The sequence below is a fragment of the Podarcis pityusensis genome (genome assembly GCF_964106645.2).
Source record: "Podarcis pityusensis genome assembly, chromosome: 1".
NCBI lineage: Eukaryota > Metazoa > Chordata > Lepidosauria > Squamata > Lacertidae > Podarcis > Podarcis pityusensis.
The window spans coordinates 67909918-67922923 of NC_138028.1; the positions used below are offsets into that span (position 1 = coordinate 67909918).

A 13006-nucleotide genomic window follows, 5' to 3' on the forward strand; every position below is an offset into this window, starting at 1 on the left:
GAAGCATTTTGTTACACTGATGTCAGACACCGGTCCTATTAAAAACAAAAAGTTACATTGTGGAAATTCTTTTGTTTTGCGTCATGCTGGCATCTAAAATTTCAGCTCAGCTAGCTCACTGGAACTTTTCACATTTATTTTTTAATTAACGTTTGTTAATTGCCCCACAACTGGGTTGTCTCAGCAATGTACAAAAAAAAAAAAAAAAGTTAATTCAAAATGGGTAGCATAAAATACCAATGCATTTGGCAATAAAAATACCAGAATCACACAAAAAAGTCTCTAATATGTTATATTTGATGAAGCTAATCCAAAGAATGGAAATATTTGTGTGTGTGTGGGCATGCGTGCTCACACTCACACACCCACACCCTAAAGCATCTATTTTTAGCCGAACAGACATCTTAATCAGAAGATCCAGGAATACAAGTGCATAAATCTAAACTATGAAATTTGACCAAATGAGCCACATTCTGTCCTTTAATAATGCATATGTAAGAGCCCCTCGAAGTTAGTAGAAGCTGATGAGCACAAATACTGCTGCCCACAAGGTTTAAATTAGCGTTATTCCCTTAGCATATGCAGACTAGTGCTCCACGCTTCATTGTATTAAGACTTCCTCATGTACTTTGATAACTATTTCTATTTCCTTAGCTCAGTGATTTTCCAACTTTGTACTTGTAAAGAGCTTCTCTTACTTCATTTCCCATCATCACAGAAGAGAAAGGAGGGGAGCAGCTGTGAAAGTTTCACACCAATGTCCCTCTGGCAGTAACTAATCTTCCCTGCTGTGGGAAGACGCCAGATATCTTCCCTTAATTGCGTAAACATGGTTTGTATTGTTGATGCATTGGCTGCAATGTACTTGCTATCTCCTTATGACAGTTCCGTATCAATGCAGTTCTGTGGATTTCAGCTTCTTCTGTGGTCACTAGTATACAGTACGCTGCCTTAGCGAGGACAGGTGCTAGGAGAAGAATTAACTGGGAAAGATAACATTGCCCACGTTTGTGGAACATGTGGCTGCTTGAGGTAAGTCAGAGTCCATTGCTGCAGGCCTTTAGAAGAGCTCTAAAAGATTTATTAATTCCATCTGCTTAAATGTATTATACAGGTTTTATTGGGCTGCTGAATTGAACTGATTGAAACTGTAATCATTTAAATAAATGAAAAAGTTAAGGTAAGATTTTAAGATTGTATCATTGAGTATTTACGCTGCCCAAACCAATGCACTGCTGTAGTGCTAGAGATGCCAACATTCTCATGCGAGTCATTAGAAATGCTGTACATGAGGCTATTGTATCATATTATCATTTAAAATAATAATAATACTAATGCTATTTATTGTTATCAAAGCCACAAGACACTCTAGTTACAAGGTGAGCATTTACTTGAATTTTACCCATATAATCATTTATGTTAAACAAAGTGAGAAAACCCAGAATTTGACATTGACAGAAAACCTGGTACTGTATAATGCCCACAAAATTCCCACTTTAGTGTGCTCTCCATTATTGTGTGGTAAATGGGGCTCCCTCTCAGAGCCCATCAGTTGATTAGGACACAGAGGGAGACCAATGACACTGGGTGCACTAAGATGCTCCCCATCAGGGACTCCCCAGCAGTGAGTTAGCTTTAAAAAAAATGCCTAGGCATCAATAAGCTGATGAGTACTGACAGCCACCACTTTGAAGTTCATTTGAAAGCAATTGGCTCTAAGAGCCACCCCCTTAGAAAGCAAACGCTCAGCACCAATCAGCAGACAGCTGGTCCCTTTAAAATTTGACAGGTGGGAGGCCCCACCCACCCATCATAGTTGGAGTGAGGAAAGGAAGGATCCAGTCCGCTTGCCAAATCCAGTTCCTTAAATATATAAAAACACGAAAAGAAAAACGCATACACCAAGCCCTAGCATAGATTTAACGCAGCAGAGACACGTTCGGGAACAAAATGCAAGCAAAATATATTCTGTTTCTTTTCAGGAGGATCAAATAAAAACTCTGTAATGAACCTTTGTGCTAAAGTTTGAGAAATGTAAAAAAAATGAAAGGTAGATCAAAGTCAGCAAGAAAAAGGAGATTTTGCACCTTTAGCTGTAGTGTAAATCCACATATGTGCATACTGAGTTTCATTTAATTTACTACAGATGAATTACTTCAGCTAGATGCACAGTTTTGTACATTTTGTACACAGCGTTGCATGCAAATGAGGTAAAAGCCTCTGGGTTGGATCCAGCTTCCTGTGAGCAAGATTTCACTCATAGGACATTCCCACTGGAGGAAACCACGGTGGTGATTTTTGCCAATTTCCCCATACCTCTGCAGTCTCCTGTGAAAAGACACACGGGGTGGGGTGGGGGGGTGGGGAAAGCAAGCAGAAGGCAAACCAGCATCCCTGCCTCCAGTGAAAGCCTCTCCAAAGCCCTTTGCATGCATAGAAGGAGGGCAGGTCTGGATTCAACCCACTGTTTTGAGGGCAGCGATGAAATGATAGAACAGTTAAATGTGTGATTGAAATTTAATTATCACAAAACACATAAACATAAATTTGCAACTATGCAGATGGCTTTTTATGAGGTGATGAGTTTGAAAAGTGTTTCCAGAACATAAACTGCACATTCTTAAGCAATTCGTTCCCAAAAGACATAATTAATGAGGGAAGCCCCCCAAAATAGACACATGCATGTTTACAATCGAAAATCATTTTCAGGAAACCATCTGTAGTACAACACTGTCCCTAATCCATTAACTGCTGACTCCCAGCCAATCACTTGTAAAGGTGACTGTGCAAGCAACATACATCAATCTGATGGTGATGCATTAGTACACATTTTCCAGAAAGGGCCTATTTTCTGTGGCTGTTTCACTTCTCTTTTAAATAAAACATAACAAAAATGGAAGGAAGTCAAACAACACAGTCTAATTGGCTTGTGTATAATAGAAATTAAAGGCCTAGTGCCTTGGACTTTTCTCATCTGCCCAATGTTGTGCAGTGCAGCAGTATTTTTTTGTCTAATCCATTATCTTTTTCCAGCTTTCCGTTAAATGGAACCAGCAAATATTACAAAGCTGTTGATCAAAGAGGAAAAGAACACCCAAAACAAATGATACTTACTCAACACACAGTAACTGAGCTTTTCAGCCTTCATTGTATTTTTCAGAACCATTTTGACGACACAGTGTCTACCATCTATTCCAATTCCCATTCAGCAGGAAGGATGGATTTATTTTTATTTTATTTTTTAAAAAAGCATATTCTTGTCTTTACGCAGCACTGATGCAACAGCAACCTTGCATCAACGCCTCTTCCAGCTGGATAAACACTATATCCTTTCAAACTTAGTGATGGTAGAGGAGAATCTTACAAGGGGTCACAACAAGGTGTGCTGATCTGAGAGACTGGAAGAGAGAACCAGGGCGCCTCTGAAACATCACCAACCTACAACACACACACCCCACTGTGGTGATGACCTATGCCAATGTGCTGCTGTTCCCACCAAATCAAACCTTCAATGAGAGAGAGAACCTATAAGGAGGTAGCTTCAGTCAGCAGGGTACTCAGCGCCTGCAGATAATGTGGGGAACTACAAGGGGCATGCCAAATGTGAGAAAAGGATTTGTGATGCCAAGAGCTTTCAAAACTAACAGTTTCTGCTCTATATTTAGCCATACCTACTTCTAACACACTTTCTTCACAAGCAGAGCAGTGCGGTTTCGCTTCTTAAACTGCATTCTTTCAGTTTAAGCTTTTAGGAGAAGATCATCCTAGCCCACGGTTGTGATTGGCAAAAAAAAAAGAAGAAAGTAAAAGAGAATCTATTTTTAAAAGGATCCTAGGGATTCCATAGATTCCTTCGGCTTTCTTCAATAACCGCATTGAAGAAATAACAAGACCCATCAGTTTGAGGGAACACATTTAACCTTATGATTCCATTATTCCAAAGAATTATGTTCCATGAGGGCCTATTAAAGCAGTGGTAGTCAACCTGTGGACGCGGGTGGCACTGTGGGTTAAAGCCTCAGCGCCTAGGACTTGCCGATCGAAAGGTCGGCGGTTCGAATCCCCGTGGCGGGGTGCGCTCCCGTCGTTCGGTCCCAACGCCTGCCAACCTAGCAGTTCGAAAGCACCCTCGGGTGCAAGTAGATAAATAGGGACCGCTTACCAGCGGGAAGGTAAACGGCGTTCCATGTGCTGCGCTGGCTCGCCAGATGCAGCTTGTCACGCTGGCCACGTGACCCGGAAGTGTCTGCGGACAGCGCTGGCTCCCGGCCTTTAGAATGAGATGAGCGCACAACCCTAGAGTCTGGCAAGACTGGCCCATACGGGCAGGGGTACCTTTACCTTTACCTTAGTCAACCTGTAATCCAGATGCTGGAGTACAATCCCCATCAACCCCAGTCAATGTGGGGCCAAAGGGCAAGGGAACTATAGCCCACAAACATACGAAGGGTACCACATTGGCTACTCCTGTCTAACAGGTGCTACAAGTCAGGGAGAATAGATCAGTATCCACTAGGAGCAATGCCTTCTTGGCAGTGATTCCTGAAGGAATCCTGTCAGATCTACACTGTTAGCACTATAAAAGTATATTGTTTTAATTCTGCCACCACTGATGCTCCTTTGCTTCAGATAACTTTGTTCCTAATGCCAAAGCACCCACAATTAGGTTATTGCAACCTATTTTCTACATAACTTTTGCTTGTAATTTGAAGTTGAGCAATGAATGCAACTTGAATTACCATTCTACCGGTATTGACATTTCAGATAACACCACTTAGCACTTCTATACTGTACTGATTTAAAGCAGAGTTGGAAGGGGATGATGCATTATCCCAATGACCTACAAAGTAGGTCAGTATTACTATCCACATATTGAAGCTGAGGCTAGTAGGTTGTCTGAGGCCACCTAGTGTACGCAGTGCAAACTAGAAGGGGAAGAGGTAGCAACATAAGTCTTCTGCTGACTAGGTTCTGTGAAATCTTATGGACTAATCCATTGAAGTCTACAGCTTATTTCTTTAAAAAGTTGTATTGGGCTGTAAAACCGCAGTCCTACCCACACTTCATTTAGAACACATCTCACAGATACCAAACAAAAGCTTGGTGAAATGAATTGGATGCTCTTCTAGATAGCTGAAGTATGATTTCACCTGCTGCCCTTTGCAAACCTAACTATGTGGACTTTCCTCTTTCTTTAACCCAGAGTTCACTCTATACATTAAGGAAAAAAATGAGTTGTTGGTTTTGGTATTGAAATATTCTGGGTTTGAGACTTGGCAGAAAAGCAACGGCCCCTCCTTCCACACACCCACACTTCTGGTTGCTGATCCAGGGCCATATACTGCTGGAGCAAGAGAATCAGAGACAACACAACACAGCAGCTGACTACACTTCTGCCATACCAGCTTCACTGGTTTCAGATAAGCAGGTATGAGCAAACAAATAGTCATGTAAAAAGATGCTGCATTTGATTGGTCCCTAACTTCCTGAGGTAGTTGCCAGGAGCAGACGCAAAGCAACTGGTAGCTAACACAACAATGAATGTGCATGGTCTGTCTCATTAGCAAACACGAGGCTGTAAATGAGGCTGCCTGGGTTTGGGGTATGTCAAAATGTTCTCAGAACATTCATGATTTGAGCAACTCAACCAAACAGGAAGAGCTCTCCATGCTATATACGGCATGCATTCACATATTCCCTTTCCCATCAACAATAAATTTATTTTAAAGCCCTAGCTACCCTTTTGCAGTACTGGTATTCTTGGGTATTAGTTTGACAACAGTGTCCACAACATTGGTGTAGCTCAAGACTGTCAAGGCATGTCAAGGCAACCTGGAGTGTTGGATAAAAAAAGATTCAAAATTCTATTTGTTTCAAAAGAGCAAACACACACACACACACACACAAAAGAATTAGTGTCTTGCCACCAGCTAGTGAAAGAGAGTAGGAGACACTGGATTGCTTTCAGCTACATAGAACATAAACTAGATTGCAATCCTGTACACATATGTACAGTCCAACTAGTTTCAATGAGTTTTAAACCCATATAATTGGATGCCAAATTAAAGCCGTAATTCTTTAAAAGTGCTTCATCCACATGCACATTACTTTTCAGTAATGTGATGAATAAATAATTCTGATTCTATTTCTACCCATATCTTTGTACCACAGTAGCATGATTGCAGAAAACTTCAAATAAACCCTTTCTAACCAGGCAGCTGAGTGTTAAGATAATCAGTTCTGAATGCCATAAATATGAATTTACAAATGCCAGCTTATCCAATATAATTCCCCCATGTTTCTGGTGTTAAAGTGTGAATAACTCATGCAGCTGTTCACAATAAACGCTTTTGAATACAATCAAGTAGTCTCTCTGATACTCATGTTGGGAAATCTGATCAAACTTGTTCAGAACACAGTCAAATATAAAGCACATAGCAATACAACTGTGAGAGGTTATTAGCAACCAGCAGAATTAAGGGGACCTGAAATTAAAAGATACTTGGTTCCCAAAAAGTTTTGTTACAATAAAACACAAAACAATTTTGGCTAAGCATGTCCAAGTAGGTTTTGAATATACAGATTTTAATTTTTTGTTTTGTATTATTATGCAGTTCAGATATTGCTAATCTGCATTTACTAAAATTAACAACACACACTTCAGTGCAAAAGAACCAGTTTTTTAGCACAACATCTATTAGAAGATTATATATTTAGAAAACTACTGACCTCTGTGCTAAAGCACAATGTGATGCCTAGCTAATGCAACATAAAAACATTACCCTGCCAAAAAAATTAAAATATAGCAAAGCAAAGCTAACACCACAAACATCAATTCTGAAAACACCCTAATGCTTAGCACAGATAATCATTCAGAGCCACAGCAATCAACATGAAAAAGAAAATAGCAAGGGCTGTAGCATCCCTTACCTTTGGGGCAAAAAGCTCCACATCCCATTGTACACTATCCAAGCCCTCATTTTCTCAAACACGAGGACAACTAAAAAGTCCCCTACTTTTAAAGCACTCCCTTCTGCTGCTGCCCTGTGTAGCTGTATTATGCTTTTGAGTCTGTATCTCTACAGAATACTCAATGCACATTGCAACTCGAAGCTCAATGCATCGTAGAACAACTGACTGACTGCCTATATAATTTAATATGATGCCACAGGAGACTCATAGACCATCTGCAAAACAAACTACATTTGCCATTCCCATCTCGGCAAATTTCATCTAGAAAGCTAAATGTTTTGACAAACAGGCAACCTCATTTATCCAAATGACTTACAGAATTCTTGGGCTATTACATTTTACAAAGCCCATCGTAATTACAGCAGCAGGGAATCGGTGTAAGGCAGATATTAAGAAGGCCGTGGTGGGCAGTGGCAAAACATTTCCTTCACTCCCCTCCCTCTCTTCACTGCCTCATCAACATCTACTCTGCAACAGCTCTGAACCCCACACTATAGCTGTCAAGAGTTATCCATTTCTTCATCGCCTCCTCTCCTGTTCTCCCCTCACCCTTGCTCCTCACCTCTTCATTCACCCTTGCACTTCTTTACTCTGCCAATGCAAACATACATTTGAACATATATTTGCTGTGCTCCAAGATGCCTTGAAAAGCAGCAGGTGCGTGTTGAAATAACATCCACCACACCCGAGATGTTTTATCATGTTTTTATCCCCCTTCCCCTCTTTCTGATGAACTCTGGATGGCAGTGAAGAGACTCAGCTGCCCAAAAATGGGGAAGAGACCACAACAACAGATCCTACCCGAATCTCCTGGTGGTCCTCAAAAGAGCCTTCCTGATTCAAGAGCCAAAGAAAAGAAATGGAATTGTGAACTGGGAATTCACATCCCTGGTTTATGTTCCTTGTTGCTCTGTTGGCCTTTGGGCCAGGCAACAGTTCTCAGGTCTTCCGTGTAAGTGAAGTCATGGAGTACTTGCACAGCTCAGAGGAACCCAGGAGCTACCTGAAGTCCTGTTGTGCATACTGCTTTGGCATGGTACTCTCTCCTCATTTCAAAAGGGGCGATCATGAAGGATGGGTGAGTTAAGTAGTTCAGAATAGGTCATGGCCAAGTAGCTGGTTGGCGGCCCGTGCAAGTTGCCTCAACACAGATGAAATCTGTATGCACCGAGGTGCTCCACTCAGCAATCCAGTGCAGCATTCCACACCAGCTGGAGATTCCAGGCCAATCCCAAGGGAGGTCTCGTACAAAGTTCATTACAGTCGTCTAATTGTGAGGCTACCAATGCATGAATCTCACTGGTTAATATATTTAAGGAAGGGAAACCAGTATGCATTGAAATGGTCAGATTCAGCATCTCTCCAGAACACCCATTAATTATTAAAGTGTTCAAGTGCAGTTAAACCGATCGCCAGACATTCTCTCTAAACCACTGGATTCCTTCAAATGGCCAGCTTATACTCAAAACCCCCACTCCAGGACTATCTGAATCACCTGGCCCTCACTCAGGTGACATGGTGGTCTGTTCACTCCCCTCTACTGGTCTCTAACCCAAGGGATTTATTTCCCTTATTCATTTCTCTCAATCTGGAACCAGGCCAGTCACTATTCATTTGTAAAGGAGCAGAGATTAGCGACGGGGCAGAAATTCAATTCAGTTTGCATTTAAAGGCGAATCTATCAAATTTGCTCTTTCCAAAACAACATGAGAACAGAACGATGGCCCTCTTTCAACATTTGCAATGTTGTCTGAATTTTGCGGTGAAGTTCTCCCACCAATGTTTACAAAAATGTGTGCATAAGATTAATACGTTAGTGAAAATAACACACAAGACTACATTACATCAAGGATGGCAGCTATAAAAATTGCATACAAAAATGTGTTTAGTACAAAGAAATTTGTACAAAAATGCTGGGGAATTTTAATGAGGATTTTTTTAAAAAATGAAATCTGGAGGACTGAATTAAGATTGGGGGAAAAATGAGCAATTCTGAGAATCCACACTGACAGATCCTTCCACCCCTAGTAGAGACTCTCTGAGCTTGCCAATAATATCAACAGGGGTAACCAGCCTCTCCTTCATTCAAAGCCTTAAAAAGGGGGGCTGTTGTTAGCCTCCGATCACTCAGTGGTCCTCCTGTTGCTTTCGCCTCCCATAGATCAGCTCCACTGTTGGCGTCTCAAGGTCAGTAAAAGGAATACCACCCCAACAGCACAACCAATCTCTTTTTGTAGGGGACACCTACCTTTTCCAGGTATATTATCTCCCAGGTCATTTTTGAGGGGCTGTTTAGCAAACACACTAAATCCAGCATATAAGTGTTGGGATAGTACTGAAATACTGCTAAGCATTTCAGAGCTCTTCAAGGAGAACCATTTCATTGGGATATTCAGAATCCACAATCCTAACCTGTATAGGATGGCAGGGAAATTATGTGAATACTTTTGAATCTGGCCGCTTCAGAAGTAACATTGCTTCCTGATATTTAGAAGGAATTTTTACTGTCCGGTGTTGCCCTCATTTAGGATAATAAGCTCCTGTGCTTCTTTTCTCCCAAGCTTAAAATTTCCACAACATTACTGGAAGTCTGATCTTTCTGTCTTTCACAAAACAGTGCTTTCTCAACCCCACAATTTTCAGCTTAGTGAAGATAGGAAGTTTATTGAAGAGAGGTGGGAACTCTCTCTCAGGTGGTTTTGCCCATCAGTTCAAGAAACAATTCAGAGGCAACATAATACTAATAGCTTAATTTGTGAAAATGGATAAATACCATATCTGCCACATAACACATTTAGCCACATAACAAATAAATACAGAAATAGCACTGGAATGGCTGGTTAAAAGGTTTTGTGCACAGAGGAGGAAATTTTATTAAACCATGTAATGCCAATTACTGTCATTTCTAATTATATTATGCTTTCCTAGAAATAATGCAGATGCAGGATTCTAAAGTTACCTGTATGTTTGATGTTAATAGGATAAAATTATCTAGGCCATGAGAAAATCCAGATAGCAATGGGAAGAAAATGCATTTTTAACTAACGTTATATGTTGTCCAATTTAATTACTAATAGGTCTTCAAAGTGCTGATTACTTCAAAAGTAGCATGCCTCCAATGTGTGTGTGTGTGTGTGTGTGTGTGTGTGTACACAGTGGAAGGAAGAGTGGAAAACAAATTTAACAAATAAATCAATTTTATTTATAGATCTCATGACTGATAGGCTGTTCCCTGGGCTTACAACAGCAACTTTTGATTCATCAGACCATCTTTCCTGCTTTGCTTCAGTTCTTCCACAAAACCTTTCTTGGAACAGCACTGGCTTTATGGACATCCTAAGCTTTCTCCACTTATCAGTTAAGCCACTCTATTATCTGGTAGTGTTTCTCCAATTTATTCACCTTTGATATATCCATCTTAGACACCAACTCCTCAGCACATTTTTCCCCCCATATGATTCCACATTAAGATGGGTGGGGTACAAATAAATTATTATTATTATTATTATTATTAGTTTTGCTGCCACTCTTTTTGCAGCTGGTGGCTTAACTAACACAGGGGATTTGGGTGTGCATATATACCAAGACACACTTTTTTATTGTCAGCATGTCTACAATTATGCACCCACATCATCTGAACCCTAAATTCAGGGGATAGTTCTAAGAAAATGTCAACAGTGTAAAAATACAAATTTTAAAAACATCTCCATCTGACATTCTGGCCAGCACCCCTGCTGAAGATCCCTGCAGATTTCATGAATGCATGGAACAGGGGCAGGGAGAAGAGGGAGGGGGAGGGGGAGAAGAGAGACCAGCAGATACCTCCCACTTACCTAGACTGCCTCCCAACTGATCCTCCTCTCATATTAATCAAGATTATTTACCTCAGTGGTTTCCTTGAGAGTCAACCCCTGATGCACAGTCAGTTATTTATGGGCATGCTTCTGTTTTGATGCAGTTTTGTGAATTGGACAATTTGCATGTTACAGCAGCCGTGGAGGAAATAAAAATTGTAACTGCACAGTGAATTTTGTTTTTTGTTTTCTATACCTATAAGTAAATAGAATAGACTCCTTTATGTGAGTTATATTAATAATTATCTTTCAGAGCCTTTTTTATATATAATCTATAATCAAATACTTCACCCACCCCCTCCACACACATACATTATATGGTCATTATCTCAATAATGAAAATATATATTTTTTGTTTTTTCTTTCTTTCTGCTCTGTACATTAGCCCAAACCTTTCATCTTTGTAACAATCTTGGGCTGATTACAGCCGACGTGTGGGTTATTCCTGAAATACTAGCTGGGAGATGTTGTCATCATAGTTCCTGCTATATAAGCAGACTATCACCAAGTGTGTGGTTTGAAAATTCCATAGTGTGTGGGGATTTTCTTGGTTGGGGGGTTTGTGGAGAGCCAGAGCGGAATTTATATAAAACATGCAACTTTCCAATTTCAAGTAATGACTGTATGGAGCAGCTCTAAGCCATTCTCCATGCTTTTAGTGTGGGGAAGAGTTAGGTTTCCCTGTTTTCAAGCTGAATTGTTTTACCCTTCTCTTAGTTTTCAATATACGAAATCGATTTTAGTCAGTGCTTTTTTTCCCCCCTAAAAAAAAATATGTTTAGGGGTACTCTCATTTTGACTCAAGAAAATCACCATTTTATAGTTAAATCAGGAAAAATAAATACAGTAAATGGACCAAAGTACAAAGATTCACATAATGTTTAGGGGTATGTGTAACCCTGCGTACCCCCAGAAAAAAAGCACTGATTTTAGTGATCTGAACTGGTTTTATTGTGTCTTATGTATCTTGTGACTTCTTAAAGTTACTTTGAATTTATGTCATAAAGAAAGGTGGGGCATATTTATTTTTAAGAAAATAAATACTGTATAGAGATACAAAATCCAATAATGAAACCATTTGCTCCTTCATGAGAATTCTCACTACAAATACTACATATGCTGAGTCTCTGGCACTTTCATGGAGAGAGAGAAAAAAATGGAAGTTGGTAAAACTATCTGTCCATGGTTATTTGGCTACAGTGATTATTACTGCTGTTGTTACGTGCGGGGGCTATAACCGCCTTGTTTTAGCGCACCCTTTCCACTGTAACGTGTAGCTGGCAGTTCCAAATGAGATATATATATATATATATATATATATATATATATGGTTGCTAAATCGTTGTCATTTACTGCTCTTGTTGGCCACTTTTCTACTAAAAGTGCTGTTGTGTTTTGCAAAATAAGAGATAAACCATTAGCTAAATTTTTAAAAGAATGAAAATATTATAAACTTTATTTATTTTTTAAAAAAATTCTGTACCACCCTTCATCCAAGGAGCACAGGGCAGTTTACAATATAAGAACATAATAAGGCACAACATAGTAACAAACCAAAACAATAGCCCCCCAACAATTTAAAAGGCCATAGATTTAATTAGCCAAAGGCCTGGGGGAAGAGGAATGTTTTTGCCTAGCGCCTAAAAATATGTAACAAAAGCACCAGGCAAGCCTCCCTGGAGAGAGCATTCCACAAATGAGAAGCCACCACAGAAAAGGACCTCTGCTGTGTTGCCGCCCTCCAGACCACTTGCCTCAGATGATGACTGCAGGGTCCAGGTCTGTTCATATGGGGAAAGGCAGTCCTTGAGGTACTGCAGTCCTGAGGCACTTAAGGCTTTATATGTCAAAACCAGCACTCTGAATTGGGCCCTGAAACTAACTGGCAGTCAGTGCAGTTGGGACAGGATCGACATTACATGCTCATACCCCCATGCTGTTTAACGTCTACATGATCGTCCAGAGTTTTGGAATACATTGTCAGCAATATGCTGGTGACACACAGCTCTACTTTACCTTTGCAGGTGGGGCAATGGATGTGCTGGACCATTGTCTTGCCTCGGTAATGGACTGGTTCTCATCCAGTCCACTGAAACCTCGGGGACCGCTTGGCAAATTGGTGTCTGGTAGTAGGCCTTGGTAGCGGCAGAAGTGGTCAGTAGCAACAAGCCGAAGCAGTG

At 40.4% G+C, this 13006-nt stretch overlaps 1 protein-coding gene across 2 annotated transcripts in view; it reads right to left on the reverse strand.

Moving 5' to 3' along the window:
- Nucleotides 1-13006, reverse strand: part of PARVA (parvin alpha) — a 74468-nt gene that overhangs the window by 24658 nt on the left and 36804 nt on the right. The window lies entirely within an intron of this gene.